The sequence below is a fragment of the Passer domesticus genome, chromosome 2 (genome assembly GCF_036417665.1).
Source record: "Passer domesticus isolate bPasDom1 chromosome 2, bPasDom1.hap1, whole genome shotgun sequence".
NCBI lineage: Eukaryota > Metazoa > Chordata > Aves > Passeriformes > Passeridae > Passer > Passer domesticus.
In genome coordinates, this window is record NC_087475.1 from 28,663,401 (window position 1) to 28,681,568 (window position 18,168).

At 42.0% G+C, this 18,168-nt stretch overlaps 1 protein-coding gene across 6 annotated transcripts in view; it reads left to right on the forward strand.

The window, feature by feature from the left end:
• Window positions 1–18,168, forward strand: part of ST6GAL2 (ST6 beta-galactoside alpha-2,6-sialyltransferase 2) — a 170,175-nt gene that overhangs the window by 124,815 nt on the left and 27,192 nt on the right. Inside the window, exon 1 of one of the 6 annotated variants that reach the window (XM_064407967.1) lies at window positions 15,494–17,019. The exons of the other annotated variants lie outside the window; for them this stretch is intronic. The gene's annotated coding sequence lies outside the window, so the exon portion shown is untranslated. Of the gene's footprint in view, window positions 1–15,493; window positions 17,020–18,168 lie in introns of those variants that run through there. 6 annotated transcript variants of the gene reach the window in all.

Here is an 18,168-nt window from a genome sequence, read left to right on the forward strand (position 1 = left end):
TGTTCACTGTATGCCTCTCTCAGAGATTATCTCCTTCCAGAAGGATAAATTCTTGAAGAGTTAAATATCAGGGACTTGTTCCCAGTGTTCTTGATGAGGGTCCTTGACCTTGGAAGCTCACACTGGACGGATGCTCTGGCAGACCTTTTTGGTGTGCAGACCTTGAAAGCCCTTTTTGACACCAGTCACTTTGGAGAAGCCAGTTCTTCTGTGCTGCTGAAGATGGCCAGAGGCTTGGAGGAGCTGGGGAGGAGGAACTGAGCTTAGCTGAGAGCAGCCTGGATTGCTGTTACATTTCATTGGAGATGCAGCTGTAGAGGTGGTTATGTGTGTCTCAGCACACTGTGCATTCTGGAAGGTGTGCATAAGAAATCTAAATGTAAATGAAAAGTAAATGTTATTCATTGCATGGCTCTGCGGTTGTCATCAGAGCAGGATTCACTGTGGGTTCTGTGCAGTCCCTGTTTATTTTATTAAATTGTACCAATGCTATCCCAGAGCAGGGTGTTACGTAGCTGGGGCTGTGAAATGACTGTGAGTGCTATGAGGTATGATCACAAAATCTTTGTAATAGCCAAATTGCTGTTAACTTTGGAAAGTTTCTTCTTCACATGTGATGTGTATTTGTCTGGCTGGAAGATATGTGGCCAACCAGATACAGAGGGCTTAGCAAGATGGGGAGATTTGTTCTGTTACTTTCTGAATCCCATGTGTCATTGATAGAGCAAGAGGTCTGGAGGGTGTAAAATTTGATGAGGTATCTTTATAGCATCCTCAGTTTAAAGTAACTGTGCTAAGTTCTGTATGTAATTTTGGTAGTGGAGTTGTCTTTCTGTCCATCACTGGAAGGACTGCTTTTAGTCTAGTCACTGTCATATCAGGGTCTCTGATCCTGTCTCTGTGAAATTCCAAGCCACATCTGCCCAGGATGTTCTCGGTAAATACCTTCTGTGTATAAAAATGTGGTGATGTACTCTACAATCGTAGTCCAAAATGCCCTCAAACTTTGCATAATTGACTAGTAAGAATTTGCCATTCTCTTATGAGGCTGATGCCTAGATGAGAAAATGTTAGTTAAGAGTGCTGTTTCAACACAATCTGAAAAAAGCAGATATTTTATAATTCACTGTACAAAGCAGGAGGTATTTAGCTCTGGACTGACAATGGAATATCGGGCCATTTCACCCTTTCGCTGCGTGAGGGAAGGCAGGTCAGTAACAAATGAAAGCTGTTACCATCTGATGGCTGTTCGGTCACCTGTGAAATGTGGTTTCTAATAAGACAGGTTTCCACATCATAGGAGCAGCAACCGCAATTAGATGAGCAGAGGCAGCCCCCTTGTCAGAAGCCTCATACATCGTGCCTCACCTTAGCCTCAAACCGATCCCCCCAGTTAAGTGTTTCCAAACACTGCCCAGGAACCCAGGATTGCTCTGTCTGCTGGTGGAGAAAGTGTGTTTATTGTCGAAGCTGTTGGCCTTTCTCTCCTAGAAAGGCTTAAGCTGTGAAAGCAGTAAAAAAGTGGAGCCTACAGCAGCATCCATGAGGTCCTGGCTCCATGTGAATAAGTTGTTTGCAAAATGTTCAAAGGCTTTACTGGGTTTAGGATTTCACTCTGTGGAAGTATTATAGAGGGCACCCTGTATCTCCCAGTGAAGCTAGCTAATCATGTCCAGACCTGGTAGTAGTTAGCTGACAAATTGGCTGAGAAGTCAGTGATTAATTTTAACAAATGAGTTTTCTTTGAATGCAAGCTCATGCATGACAATTATAACAGTATGCCTATGATAGAATTAGAGATTTTTATTCTTTAAGCTTCAAATCGCTTGCATGCAAATTTTTTTTTTCAGTGTCTTAAAATATCTGCTTTTTGTGGGGAGTATCATTGGGGGAAGGGGACAAACACACATAGAAAAGAAGTGCTCTTTCTTTCCCAAAATACCCTAAATACCAATGAAACATTCAAAGCAATTGCAAAATTCCTTTTTAGTGCTAAGTAGTATTTAATATATGGTATCATACATTCTGTAAGGCCTCTGGTGTTTTCAGTGAACCGTAGGTCTAAATATCCAGTCCCATAAAACTAGTGAAAGGTTTTGTATTGCCTTTGAGTGGGCTCAGGGTCTAGACCCCAGTGAATCCTAGTTTGTGTTCTAGCTGCAGGCTCCTCTTAACAGGAGACTGAACTTGGGTGGTAGGAAACAAAGCTGCTAGCAAACATACCTGAGTTGGGTCATATTTTGATGTATTGAGGAAGCTGCTTTTAAAATCAAGCCTGCTCGATTTATTGTGAGATGTTAGGGAGAAAGCATTAAGAGTAAGAGGAGTGTAGGATTGAGTAAAGCAGTGTACACTATGTGGCCTTTTTTTCCCTCCTAAAGATTGTGGTGCTAGCACAGAAATTGCATTACAGCTGCATAGACAAGAAGCCTTCTTTCTTAAGAGCACAAGTGTCCTATAGGAAAATCAAGCTGTGACTTGTTTTTAGGCATTTAACTTGGATCCAGTCTTGCAGATGCATGGAAGTTTGTGATCAAACCACCTTGACTCCACGCTCAGATCTTTATTAGCACAGCTGAAGGGCACAGAGTATCAAGAGTATCAAGGATGGATTTGCATCAATGATTTTGTGTGACTTTAGCAGTGTGGTGTTGACATTTTCTTTATGATATGCCACCTAGTTTTCAGAATCTTATTATTCACCTATAAACCACATGTTCTGATATAAAGCATAGTTAAAAGGTCTATTTAGTGGAAGGAGAAGTTTTACTAAGTATAAAAACGATAGCTTTCACAAAATAGAGTAAAATGTGGCATTACCAAAGAGAACTCATTTTTATTTTTCTTTCTTTCTTTTTTTTTTTTTTTCAATGTGAAACTCTCAAGCACCCTTGGATCTAAAAGACATTTAAAGAAAGACCTTCAGAAAAATGGAAGTCTCTTTAAACATTGTTTCTTTCATTGTCTTGACAAACCTTGAAAAGTAGTTTCTGTGCCTGCACATTTCAGAAACAGTTCTTAGGGGTTTTATTATGTGCTGAAACATATGTTTATAAAAAAGACTATAACCTGGTGGAAAAAGTGTCTTATAATAATAAACCTGTCGATGGGCCATATGCTGCCATCAGTATGTTTGAAAAAAATAAATTCTTCTGCAAGTGTTAAGTAAGTTTACAGCCTGAGTGTTAAGTTAGGGTCAGACTGTGACTCACCCTTTGTGGATTGAGAGGGGGAGGAAAGCGCCTGCAGATCCTCCTCATGCTCTTTTCATTAGCTCACAGGGCGGCAGGCGGGCTGGAGCTGGGAAGCACCCTTTCCAAAGGGCAGTGGAGCTGGAGCTCTGGGAGAGACTGTGAGAAGTTCTCCTCCTGTAGCTTTTCCTTGGTGCTCTGCAGGTTTGTGCCGGCCCAGCACAGGCCTGTGTGTTTTGTAAAACTTGATTGAGCATTGTGTGGTCTCCGCTGAGAAGCGCACACCTCTGAGTTAGATAATCTGCATTTTAAAGGTGAAAGAAGAGATATTTGAAGTTGGTACTAATAAAAGAGCTCTGTAAAATCTCCAATTGGTTAAGAAATGTGGAAAAAACTTCCATTTTTACTGTCTATTAGGTAGATAATTCTTATTTTATGGGTGTTTTTGGTGGTTATAGTACTGTTTTTTGTTTTTAATGTAGGGGTCGTGGTCGTTGCAAAGTCTTTTGTTTTTGAAGAGCAAAAGTAAGATGCAGAAGGTCAAAGGATATGTCATTCTTAAAAGGCGCTTTCTGTGTGGGATCAATGTTTGGTAAATGTAGACACTTTCGAGCCCATTTTACTTTGGATTCACTCGCGTAGCTCGTGTGAATGGGAGTCATGCATGTGTGCATCTCAAAAAGAATAGGTCTCTTTGTAACACTGTTTCCATGTAGAAACATACTTCACCGGGAAGTGTTTTAATAGCCTAATGTTTCCCACCACTAGTCAGCTGTGCACTGCTTGTTTTTCTGGCAAGGTAGCAGGTGATAGTCATTGTCAAAGGAAATAGCAAAGACTAAGGAGAATTGTTTAAAGTAGTTGACCATGCTGAAAGCTGTGTCAAGTGATACATGTGGTTGCCATAGTATCTGTCATCAGAATCAAGATTGTGAACAGAACAGTCCCCATCAGGAGTGAATTCCTTACCCACAGTCTCTCCAGGGTTCATCAGGCAAATTAAAAGTTTGCTCAGGGGAGTAAATTTGCTTCTTGAGGGCTGAAATCTTACCCTTGGGTGTTCCCATCCAGAAGTCTAATGTCCTATGTTGTGTCCATGTGTACAAGGCTCCTAGTCTAGAGGAGGGCCTTGGAGACCAAGAGAGTGGAGCAGAGAGGGGGAATCTGCTGCAGAAGAAGCACCCAGACCCCAGCACAGCTTCTGTAATCAGCATGGAAATGGAAAATAGATTGGATCATTAATCCGTGGAGGAAAGGGTTGGGAATTATGTGGATGTTCACTGAGAAATTTTTTTGGGTTCATCAGAGAGTAAGGTTAAGTATGGGTTGAAGGAGTACGAAGAGGACAAAACTAAGGGAAGGAAACCATCTGTGTCTGGTGTTTGCTCACCTTTCCAAGAGAGACACTTTGGTACTGGCAAAGCCGGGGAGCACCCCAGGACCATTCCTCTCCAGCATGACAGAATGCCTCCCCATGGAATCTGTAAAGTCCAGCCAAGTTCTTACACCCAACTGGACATGAGGGAAGGGTCCTGGGCTTCCGGGCTGCCTCCTGAGCACATCTGATGAGGTGGTGGAGGAGCCTGCAGTGGGCCAGGCTGGCTTGCCTGCGGCATGCACAAGCCAACATATTGTGTTAACAACTGCAGCGCTCAGAGTTTGCACAAACCCACATTCAGGAATAAAATAGCCTGCAACTAGTCAAAGGCACCAGTGGTAGCCAAGCAAATTTGGAATGTGTAAGCCAACCATTTTTAAGTTATGGTGGGCCAAAAAAAATTAGGGAACAGTCCAAGAAATGGAGAACACCTCACTTTTCAGGAACTCTCATATCTTCAAGATGCCTTGGCTGATCTACCTCAAACTTTCCAGAGGAGCTTTCCTTGGCATGAGACCACGACTGAAATTTCATGTGACTGGTTTTACTTTGTTGAAGTTATGAAGGTTAAAACCAGAGTTTGTTATAGAAAGCTAATCTCTTCATTAGAAATATTTGTGCATATTTAATATTCATTCCATTGTCATTGTTCACTGCTTGTTCAGACTGATTCTATTTTTGCTATTTATTTCAGGGGGTATTTTTTGTTTCTTTTGGATTTTTTTTCCAAGGGTAAATTCAGAACAGTGTAGATTGGAGCCAAAGTGTGCATGGCTGGCTATAGGGACATGTGGTAAGGCAGAAGCATTAGCCCTGTTACTGCTGGAGAAAGATTTGCACTTGGAGTCCTACTGCCACCATACTGAGAGCTTCTTGGAGTGTCTGGTTTGAGAGATCACTATTTAGTACAGCTTTTCCCTCTGCTCAGTCAAAGAGAGTATCTCTGTTGGCCTAGTTATACTCTGATCTCGAGGCAAAAAATGTTTCTGATTGATGGCCAGCTTGGCATTTAGGGTTTCCCTAGTGGCAGCTCCCACTGTGGAAAGCTGTGAGGGTGGCAGTGGCCTAAGATGGGGATCAGTATTCTCCATGTGTGCTTTTGGGCTGCTCTTCCTTGTGTCTAAAAATCTGTAGGCTGAAATGTCTAGCTTTCAAAATGGCAAGATTTCAGACAGGTGTTAGAAAATAGGGAAAATGTTTGTAGGCCTGGGAGTGCCTTTTATTTTTCAAGTTAGAGGCACCTTAGCAGTGACTTCTCTACCGGGGTGGGACCTGGTTGTGCACCAGCCCTTTGCTCTGACTGTTATTTTCTGAGTGATGAGAAGACCACAGTATGCTATTGCAGATACTTGCTATTGCTGCATGGAGCCAAATGAGCAAAGGTCTCTAAATATACTGTATTTCAAGACACTGAATTAGTTTGATTGAGCCACTGAAAAGACAGAGCGAGCAGGGCTGGAACTGATGTCAGGCTGGAACGAGCCCTCACCCTGAGGCAGGGGCTGAGAGTGTTTGAAGTCACTGCTTGTCTGTATTTTTCTTTCTGGGGCTTAAGTTATAAAGCTCCAGGAGAGACTTCGCAGAAGTCAGGAGGTGCTGCTCCTGACGAGACAGGGCGCTGTGCATCTCTGCTTGCTGGGGCTGCCTTTTAGGCAGGGTCACTCAGCACCTGCCCAACTCTGCAGTCGGTGGAGCCAGGAGGTGCTCTATGTGTCTGTGCAAGGCCAGTCTTTGTCCTGTTTGCCATCTACTGGCTAGCAGATGTAGCAGAGGGGCATTCCTGCTTCTTGCCTAGCACACCCTGCACCAAAAATACAATTGCTACATTAGTTTACTTTGGGTTAATTCCTGTAAAAGGCTATCTGCATAAAATAGCGATCAGTAGGTTTTCTATTTGCTCAAGCCTTTTATTATTAGGAGCACTGAAAAGACCAACAGAGTCAGCTAAAAATCAATGTGCCTCTATATAGGCAGCCACTGAGAAGGGTGCAGGTAATGTGATCACAGCTACTTAAACCAGTCATACCACTATAGTCTGCAAAAGCTTCAAGCATGAGAGAAACTCTATGGAAAACTCCTGGAACATGGAATGAAAATATGTCTTGCAGTCTCTGAAATATATATTGCTCTTGCAAGGTCATAATGAGATAAATAGGGACTCTAGCACTAGGTAGAGCACACTGTATACGTGGAACTTTTCTTCTGTCCTGTGTGACATTAGGCTCTTTATTTTTGTAAAACAATAACTAGTTGCAGTTGAAGGTGCCCTGAGAATTCTTCCGGTGATTATAGCACCAAAACCAGAGTCATCAAAGGGGAAATACAAAGCAAAAATGTAGATATGAGGATGCATCTTTTGGTTCCTAAGTTATCTCGGATATATATCACTGCATGGCATTGGAGTGCCTGCATACTGACTCTCTGCATGATTTCTTCGGTAAGCAGGACCTCGAAGGAGGAGGTCACCTCAAAGAATTTTTATCTTCTTGGTATTTCTAGAAATAGTATATCTGCACTCTTCAGGCTGCAGAGCTACAAAGCTTTGAGTTGCTACTGGTGCTGCTCCATCCCGTGCTCCCAGATGAAAGTTTCCAAGGAGTGTCATAAACCCGTTGCACAAGCTGAGAGAAGGAACAGAAAACTGCAAAGCCTGTAATACTGCAATATTATAGTATTGTCTACTGCTGCAATAACCCTGCTGTGTTTGGAAGGTCTCAGGCATACCAGCACCACGGTTAATCAGTCAAGCAGCCAATAGTAATTCATAGCCTCGACTGCTGAGAAATTCAGCACAGCTAAGATAGACATCTGATCTAGCTCAAGAAAGTAAAGGCATCTTCCCACAGCAGTTTTGCTTTTTGACTGAGTTGCTTTAACCCTGTTTCTGAATTTTCTTACTTATTTTCTAAAGAATACTTTTCATATTTTTTTCATTTAGAGTTCCTAAACAAAATGTTCTTTGAAATGTAATATCTTTTAAAGCAAAATGTTCCCCTAATTTATTTTCTGCCAGTCTGAACTGAGGTTACAAAAGAAGACAGTTGCAAGTCCCATGTATGCAAAGTATGTAGGGAAATGTCAAGTGACTTGGAAACAGGCATGCTAAATAAAAGTGTCATCAAGAGAAAGAAATATTGGGTCAAGACTTCTAGCAATGTGACTGGTTTATAGGTCTTGGAGTTCAGAATAGAGGTACTACTTCTGAATTTTGGAAATCAAGGTGATTATAGTGATACGGCGATGCCAGAGGAGACACACTACTGCAATCTGGAGTTATCAGTCACTGGCTGAAATGCTGGAGAACTAGTAGCAGTAGAGAAAGTACATAGAGTACATAAAGTATTTATTATATTAACAGTATTATTTTTGAAAGAAAGACAATGCTTTTAGAGAGCTAATGTCATATACTAAAAGTCTATTTTTTTTCCCTGATTCTCTGATGGCCAAGCCAAGTGAATTGATCTTAAACTGAAGTGTGCCTGTTTTGTACAAGTGTGCTTGGCAGAAAAGTGATGCATTAGAATTCACATAAACTTGGATTCTTCAGCTCCTGGAAAGGAGACTGTATATGTTATCCACTGATGGAACATGGGCTCCTCTACTCTGTGCCCTTGGGCATGTTCTGTTTAAGTGCCTTGAAAATACGTGGTTATTCCTCATGTGCTTGTCCACGCTCAGTTTGTTTATGGAGACTGTGACATTTACAGTATCTGCAGTCTGGAATACTGCTTTTGCCATAGCTTTTAATGTTTATCTCCTTTTACTAAATAAAACCCTAGGAGATCTAGGCAAGGCAAGTGCATAGAAGACTTAGCAAATACAAATTGTTAACTGCATGTGGTGATAAAGTTAGAAAACACTTTAAAGAAATCAAACTTGCCATTAGCCTAAACTGAACCGTACAAATTCTTCTCTTTTAATTTCTCTTTCCTCATGGTATAAAAGTCTGCTCATTCTTTCATCAGAAATGATTCAGACCTGAGGGACACTTGTAATTTGGAAGTAATTAGTAAATAAGTCAGATAAATATTATCCATTGAGATTTGTGAAAGCACATTGGATAGGATTCTTAAAGAGCTGTATCAAATCTGAACAATTAAAGTTTAAAAAAAATTATCTCTAGTTAGTATGATAAGTCCATTTCATCATAAATTAATTCACTGTTAATAGTTTCTGCTGCTTTTGGAGCAATCTGAAGGGGTTGGGGAATCTGAAAAAGTAGTTAAAATAGAAGAAAATCTGTAATAGCACAGCATATTTAGACAAAATTTTGAGAGTATCCAGATTCTGAGACCTTGCTTATGTGCAAATGTTGGTGGTGGGGTTCTGGGTCCAGAGATGAACCTCAGATCTGTGGGTGTAAGTACTCACTCCTCACTTCCCATCTAACTTCAAACAATATTTCTCTTGGTTCTTTTAGGTCATAAAGTATTGCCCACCTTCTTGTTTAAGAAAAGCTTAGTGGAACTCATTTTTTTACGCTGAAGTCAAAAACCCCAGATTATGTGGCTGTTGCTGTTCACAGCTTTGGGCTCCTTAAGTAGAAAAGAAGAATTTGAGGTACAAGAAATGTTTGAATAAATGTAGTTCGTAAATAGACCAGCTACTCCTAAATTAATCTTAAAATCATTGTATACCTCTACCTGAAAGTCCCTTCAGAATTGTGAGGTGCTACAGAATTCTCCTGCAGCTTTGCATCAATGCACTGGTGGGGTAATGGGAACACACAGAGTTCTGCCATTCCCCCCTGGGAATAACCTGGTGTCTCTCATGACCCTCCAGGGTATGTTAGACCTAGTATCAAGTTTCACATTTGGAGGGTTTATATAATAAAAGTTACTACAGTTACTGGAAGCACTATGAAATTATACAATGCATTAAAATACATTACAACATTGCTGATCCCATATAGATTTCTTTCTGCTTTATTGGAATGGTAAATTTGGTTTAATAAATTCACCAAACCAGGCTTGGTGATTGATAGGGTTACTACTACTGGCAGGTGTCCTGCCTGATTACCAGCACCTTGCTGTACTACTGCACGTCCAAATACTGATTTGTAAGAATTTTATTCTTTTCCTAGAGCAGAGTATGCACAACAGACTGGTTTTGCATAGATACTGAAAATTTTGAGAGTTTGGAGCAGATTGAACACAGCTGAACACCAGAACAAGAGTCTTGTCACTGCTTGACATCATTTATGATTGCTACTAATACATCTATTTGCATTTTTATGTTTGTCTTTAGTATGAACGTCAATGCATTTTTCTCTAACATTTAAAAACGTGACGACAACACAGTGTGATGAAAGTAGGAAAATTTTGCTTTGCTTGTAGTCGTCCTGTGTCATATAGTCTATATTTGCTATATAGTTTTAACTGTTAATTAAACATCTCTACTAATATGCTGACTAGAAGTATAGATGTAAATCAGGAAATAAAAGCAAAAATACTGAAAGTTTTAGAAACATTAAGCATTAGGTTTTAGATCAGACTAATGTTTTTCCCCCATTTTCTTACTGTCTGAAAGGGATTGAAGGACGATTAAACCCCATTAGCAGAATATGTTGGACAGGATTGGGTGTTGCTGAGGAATCAAGCTATGTTAAAACAAGGAATTATTTTTCAGAAGTCTCTTTTCATTTTGGTAGAGAAAACCTTCCTCTGATTGATTTAGGGCAGTGAATTGGCTTTACTTTATTACTTATCTCATGCATTTAGCACTTAAAAGCTTCAGGCAAGGGTTGGGGTTGTATTATCCAAAGCAAGGGTCAAAATTGCTTAAAAGTTTCATCTCCACCACTGCAAACGTTTTTCCTAATTCTCCCAGTGGTTGGTTTGAGCGTTGCCAGGTTTTCTAAATGGCAAATGGTACCACGGTGTGGGAAAACTCCTGTTTCCTGGGCAGGGCACAAGCCAAAAGAGAAGCAAACACTGTCCCAGAAGAGGCTCCCTGGCTGGGGCAGGGTGGGCACACCCTGCGTGCTCCTCACCGCACGCGTGAGGGTGGCTGTTCCCAGAGATGCTGACTTGTCAGTGTGCAGGGAGAGGGGAGGGGGAGAGTTTTAGATATTTCTGACATCTTGATGAGAGGATGGCTGCCCTCTGTGCTGGGCAAGAGGATGTGCTTCATCAGCACCTTCTCAACAGCTGCACCTACATCTTTTAAACAGAGTGTGCAAAAGGTGGCAAGAGTTTGCATGTCTTGGCTGCTTAAGCAGTGTTAGAAGGAGGGATTTTTAGCGAAGGCCTTCCTGTTGGCTGAAAACCTAGAAATGCATAGCCAGCATTTGAAATACTAAGAAATATTTAAATGAAAATTTTGATTGTGCCACCTGTTGAACAATTGAAGCAAGGGAATATATACTGGTTAGCTTCAGGTTTTAAAGTCAGTATTTAACTTGAGACTTTACTCTAAAGATAAAGGCACCAAAAAAGCTCTACCAAAGTTCTTGGAAAGTAAAGTATTTACCTATTCATAGATTTGTCTGTAGTAGCCTGTAGGTCTCCAAATACAAGGTTTTAGGTTTTCTTCTCTCTTAGGATGGTGAAAATTACCACCAAATGGTATTTCCACAGTTCTAGCCAGTGAGGATGTTCTCAATCATATCCCATCCTTCTAACTTTTATAACGAAAACAACTAATGTAAATAATCTTGGGACCTAGCCACTGTCTTGCTTCTCACTCACCACTGTGTCTCATTGTTTTAATGGTGTCAGAGCTTTCAGGGAACCTAATCCTTTTTGTGCTACCTACCATCTTGTAAAAGTCAGTTGTATTTGTAGGGAGTGAATGACAAGTGCTGGGGGAAAAGACATCTTGTGTGCTGCACATGGGCATCAGTGATTGGCAAAGGGGATGAAGCACCCAGCCAGCAACCTCGGTTTGTCACTATTGCTCTAGCTAGTTTCAGGCTGGTAATTGTTAGAGGTCCTGTTTCTCTGTAAAATTTCCTGACAGATAGGATTCAGATTCCAGTGGTTCATGTCAGGTTGGAAACAGCTGTATCCCCCACAGAAGAGATTTCTGTTGAGCTAGTCATAGTTTAAACTAATTTTGCCCACAGCCATGCATAAAACAGTGCCAGAATGGAGAGGGAAAGAAAGAGGTGTGGGGGGGGAAATACTAATACCACTTCATTTTGTTTTAGGAAGCCAACCAAAATACCCCAGCTAGTGCAGGTTGGCTTATTATCAGCATAATCATGTTAAGTATTAAAATATACAAAAAAGAGAGGAAAATAGTTTCAGTCCAGGAAATTTCATTTTTAGATTGTAATGTAACAAAGGCCTGAACTGACTTCATCCTTCAGTTTGGCAAGCCTTCTTCCAGGGTGAAATTTTTCACTCAAGCTTTTAGACTAAGGCAAATAAGCACATAGAAGGCATGTTGTTTGTATGTATATATATGGATATACAGAAATGAGATGTTAACAGTGATAATTTTCTAAATATCCTACTACAATTATTTTGCTAACATAAACAAATAGGAACTGGCACTGAGATAGAACTGAGAAATGGGGAACAATTTGTTTAACACTGTTCCATATTAGAGTTTTTGAACAAGGGCTGAGTTGCTTGCTTTCTGGAACAAATGTAAAAAGACAAACTACAGTCCAATAAAGAAGTTAGTAATTAAAAGGAAAGCGAAACAGTGCCTACAGTGTTAGAAACATACAGTAAGAACATACTTGGCAGATGGAAAATTCTCTGCTACACAGAGATGTGGATAATCAGTATATCTCAGAAATGTTGTTTTAGGGTGGAAAATCAAAATTCTCCAATCACTTCTGCCTGAAAGAGTTAGTGAATTTGGTCAAGTTTTTGTGATGGGATTGAAACAGGTCTTTTGTAACTGTACTCTCTGTTCATGTGTGTGTTAGTATAAATGTTTCCTTCTTTAGGGAAGCAATTCAGATTGCACTTTTTCAGGGTAATTACTGCTGTGTTAAGTTCAAGTAATATAGCATCTAAAAACATTTATGGAGCAGCAAAGAAAAGAAAAGAAGCCTTTTATTCTAACCTTGCCAAGAGCAAAAGTAAAATGAGCTGTTGTGCTGGAAGTGTAGAACTGCATGAGGATTTGTAACGTCCTATTTCTTGTGGTTTAGGCTTGTGTGCAGCCTGAGATTTGTGTGATTTAATGAGACTGTGATTCGTTTATCCTGTCAAGCTTTAAATAAAAGCCCTCAAAGCACTTCCTTCCTTTTTTGAATTATGTGTTTTTGCAAGTACGGTATCAAAAGCTGTCCCTTAAAAAGAGGGAGGGGAACCCAATACAGTTATGTATGTTGGCTGGGGTTTTTTTCTTCTGTTTTATTAGACACTGAGTAGTATTATCCATTTCTCTGTGCCTCTCTGTCTTGTTTTGGTGCATTAAGAGGTTCCTGCCATCCTCTTCAGTTACACATGAAACCACAACATAAGCACAGGCTGCTCCTGAACTCTGCTTTTGCAGGGGGGATTGGGATTAAAACCTTATTCTGTGGGTGGGGAATAAGTCCCACAGAAAGGCAGGCTGTGCCAAAGATGGGCTTGTGTTGTGCGTCCTTGGGCACCATCTGTGCCTGTATGTTGGAGCATCCCTGCATGGGGTGTGAGGTAACCTTCACAGGGGAAATATGTGCAACTCTTTTGGGTGCTGATCCATTGCAAAACTCAGTCTGAAAGTGCCCTGGTGCAAGGCTTGTGCTCCACCTGCAAGGACCAGGGTCAGTGCTCCAGGGTCCCCTTTCCCAGTCACAGGGGTGGCAGGAAGCAGCACAGTGACCTGGGAGTGGCTGTCCAGAATAATGGGGAAAGACACAGCACGGGTTCTGCCACTCACCCAGGCTTCCCATCTGCCTCTTTCCCATCCTGGGAGGAATAGGGTAGGATGCTGAAGCCCAGAGCCTTCCCTCAGCAGTAGCAAGGTTCTCATGCTGCTTCCCCAAAGGGAAGGATGTGATCATTCTGGTGGGAGGAAGTTTTCACTTCCAGTTCTCATCCCTGTGGTGCTGAGGTGTCGCTGCCTCTCTGGCAGGTGTTGTTTTGCTCCTCCACTAGCACTATGGGAGTAGTTTATTTTCAGTCTCTCTGCCTTCCTGCCCTCTCTGCTGCCCTGCAGCCAGGCTTCCTTCTTTCCTGGCTCAGTGCCACAGCTGCCCCCAGTCCCTGCTTCTTCCTCCCCGTGCTGGTGTACAACTCACTTCCTCCTGATTGACCTCACTGCATCAATAAAACTAAATACCTTAATAAAGTGGTTATGTGTGAGTGGAGGATGCACAAGTAAGTGATGGCCATCAGTCTGGTCACCTTGTTTCCACACCTGGCTTTTATCTCCAGCCAGCTTGATGTTTCAGTCCGCACAGCATTGAGCTTCCTAGGACCTTCATGGTGGTCAGATGCCCTGGGAATAACTGCAGTTCCTCTGCAACCTGCATTTTGTGAGAGGGAGGAGAGCTGCACAGAGGTAGCACAGAAAAACCACATGGAGCTCTGTGGTTTGATGTGCAGAGGAACTACTGAGGTGGAAGAGTGGAACCTGCTGGGATATTGTTTGTGGAAACCTAGATCCCCCCATGACTGTGCAGTGGCATACTGAATTTCACTTTGGAAAAGTGACTTGCACTGTCTTTGGATATTTGCAGTGATATTATATTGGTGTAAGTATGAGTGGATTTTTTGCTGTCTGAATCAGGAGACAGTGCTGTAGCAGCTGAAATATAACCAAAACCCATCCAAAACACCCAGCTGGTAGATCTGCAAGGGCAGTAAAAATACTTCATCTGCTTCTTTACTGTGTGTGAGGGCATGCCAGGGACTGTGGCCGAAGTGGTGGTTTCTGCACCTGTGTCCTGTGGTGGAACCAAGCTCTGCTGGCATTTGCAGCAGCTTAAGCAGCCTTGGACCTTTGCATCTTGCTGTGAACAGGGCCAGGACACAGCAAAGGTGTGGCAAGAACAAAGGGCAGAAAAAGGCGTCAGAAGTAGATAAGGCTGAGTACAGGTAGTACATGGCTCGGTGAGGCACTCCTTGAGAGGCTGTGGGGCGTGATTTGAGTTATGTTGTGAAAACTGCTTGTCTTCGCACGACTGTGTGACACTTCTGCCCCTTTGTAGTTTAGATTAAAGAGCCTGGAAGTGATTTACACTAAAGTTGTACTGAATCTCACATGAAGTGGTGTGTACTACATTTCTATAGAAACCCTCAGTTAGAATAACAAGACTGTGCTCAGTCTGGAAAAGCCAGACAGGTTCAGTTGTCTCCCCTGACCTGAAATTTGTGAGGAAATCCTGGCTGGAGTGGTGAATCTCAGGGCATGTCAGAATGAGAGCTCCTCTCATGGCTCCTGAGAAAAGCTGCTGCAGGTTGGGTAGGTGGAGGTTGACCTGCAAGGTAGAATCAGTCACTGGGAAACCAGGTTCTCCCTGACCACTGTTGCTCTGTTAAACATTTCCACTGGTGGTGGGAAAGTCTGCATGTGAAGGATCAGGGCTGGTACAGCTTTTCTTTTCTATTTTTACTTCCCTCCTGTCAGCCCACACTCGGACAACCTGTGTGTAGTCTGTGGGCTGTGGTAAAGTGATAGCTGGCTTCAATGCCAGGAAGCTTGAACTTGATGATGGAGCATGGAGACTAGATATCAGATGCATAGAAGATAACTTTGACCCTCCACTAAGCCCCAGAGACTGATGCATCTAAGCTTCCATGCTCCTACATAATAATCTAGGACGTGTTCCTTGGCAGAAACCCCACTGAGCATTTCTCCAGCTGCCGGGTTGCCAGCTTGAGTGAGTTTTACTGCGAGTTTCACTATATTTGGCAATTTTCTTACAGCCTAAGCTCCTAGAAATGGGTCATTAGTAAAAATAAATAAAAAAGTTGCTTCACTCCCACCCTCTTAAACTTGAAATCCTAGGTTTTATCTGAGGACCTAATAACAGGCACACTGCCTGCCTGCATCCTTAGAAGCAAGAACCTGAGACTGGTCTTTCCAAATGCTCTGACTTGGGACACTTGGCTTACATTTAGTAGGTGATTCAGGTTAGTAATACCTTTATTTGAATACCTCCCAAGGAATTTTCTCTAAATAGATAATTTAATATAGGTTTAAAAGGCAATATTGGGGGGAAAAAATCCTACTTCTTTGGGTGTTTTTTCTTTGTTTCAGAAGACAGTTTCTTAGGTTGCCACAAAAAATACAGAATGCAGCTTGACCCCTCTGAACGAAAGAGCCAGATTTATCGGGACTAACAAGGAAGTTGTCCAAAAGAGATTCATTAATTAGGAAGCCTAATCAGAGCCAATAAGACAAATGCACAGGCCATCCACAGGCTAATATACATCTTTTGGCAGCCACCACTCCCCACAGGCTTGCCTGTCTGTTGCTGCCTACTGTATGGCTTCCACCGCAGAAATGATGTGATAACGCTAAAACCAATTTGGCACTTTCCACATGAGAGGACGAGTGTATTCCCCACCCTGGAAATGCAGCCTCCAGCTGTCTTGCCCTATGCCAGAGGTTTCTTAATACTCTGGAATTAGCTGACTAAGAGATGTAGCAAACTAACAGCATTTGCTATCTGTTCAGGCTGCCTAAGCTTTCCATCAAATAAACTTTGGTTTGATTCTCAGCCCTTTGGGAACGGTTGCCCACAGCTAACATTTGCTACCCCAAATAACCCCGTGGTGACCTTCGCTGCAAAGCTGCAGCCAAGAAAAACCCTGTTTAACATAACAGTGCACATCTTAGCACATCAACTTGAACCATCCTGACCTCTGAGCTGCCAGGGTCTGTACAAATTAATTTTAACAATAGACAGTGTTGAAAGGAAGGAATGTTTCAAAGGAATTAAAAAAATCTCCCTTATCCATCTCTTCTCATTTAAGAAATAGTCAGGAGGCTTACTTTAGAAAAATGAAAAGTGCTCCTTGTTGCAAAACAATGGGCTTTATAAAGGGAGGGGAACTCTTTAGTTTCTTGCATCTTAGCGTGGCAAGATGAAATTTCCCACAAGTGGGTGCTGATTCTGGAAAATCAGCCTTTAATTTCCACTGGGGAATTGCCTTTATTTCCTGGGATGCCTCAAAGATACCATTGAGGTTTGCCTTTCTTTTTCATAGCTGCTGCTAATACTTCTGTTAAGCAAATAAGTAAGTCTTCCCTTTCTGCCCACTTCACTGGTTTGTACCTTCCCTAATGCTTTCCAGGGCTTTTGTGTGAACGACCAGACTGGGAAAGGAGAAAAGCCATTCTCCGTATGGTAGTCGGAACTGAAATCAGTTAATGATTGAAGGAGCTCATCAGAAGGGAGATACATAGGAAAATGAGGTCTTCAGCCTCTGGGGCAAAACAGGCTTATCAGTTCTGCTGAAGAGGAAGCTGGGTTGGGTTAAGTCTCCAGTGTTTCCCCAGGGATAGACTTATTCCTCTGCTCCTCCTCTGCAGCAGCTTGGACTCCAGCAGTCTGTAAGTAGGAAGGATTATTACAGCGGGGGGGTGAAGTTGGAGACAATAAGAAATGCTAATGATAATTTGAAAACTTGTGTAGAGTTGCTTTTTAACAGTTTAAAAGCTGTATGTTGAGCATAGATAAGAGATGGAAGCTTATTGCTGAAGTGTCCAGTGCACTTCAGTATTTGCACCCATGAAAACACCTGTTTTTATTTATTTAGCCAGTGTAATTCGTTGCAATCATTATTTCTGGTTTCCTACACAAATGCTTTTCTCTTTGCAATTGAGATGTGCTGCTGAAGGCAGCACAGGGCAGGAATCTAAGGGCATCCCCAGGTAGTGCTGAGGAAGATACCCCCTTGAGCAGCAGAGGGGTCTGCTGCCAGCAGGAGGATGGTGGGGGGAGCATGTGAAAGGGCTGCCCACTCCTCCCAAACATTTTCAAAGCCAGAGACTGTGAGGTGTGAGAAGCTTCAAGGGCTGAGGGGGAGAGAACTGGATGTTTAGTGTAGAGGGAGAGAAGATAAATTGATATTTCTCTGAAGTTCATGCAGCTTTCGACACACAGCCTTCAAGATCCTGTGAGGTTACAGAGGTCCTCTTGCAACTAATACAGTAATGACCTTGAATTTGCTTCCAGCTCAGCTGTACTGCTGGAGGACAAGGCATTTCTTGTGAGCAAAAAACATGAAAGCAGCACAGAGGTTTGCCTGCAAAGCTCCAGTCTTCAGGAGATTTGGGTATCCTTTCTGAGGCCCCACTTGCAACAAGGAATTGCAGATAAGCAGTAGTTAATGTGTAAAGTTTTTGGATTTATTCTCACTGGTGCCTCTCCTTTTGCTTGTCATGTTGACAAATATACTGTTGGGTACTGTTTTTTTTTTTTTTTATGTGGGTATTTTTTTGCTGCACAAAGAAGCAAATCATATGCATGCTAATATGTGCATGCTGACCAAGATGAGTGTGCTTTCATGACATAATTTGTGGAGGGGGGTGGGGGTGGCAGATTTTTGTGTGCTTTAATTAAAAAAATTATTAATAATGCATTTCAGTGCTTTTTCAGATTTTAGACTGAATATGGAGTCTTGACTTCTTATACTGTGGCAGTCTGCTGTGCCAAACACATATGATCACAGACAATTAGAAATTTATAGTCTCATGCCT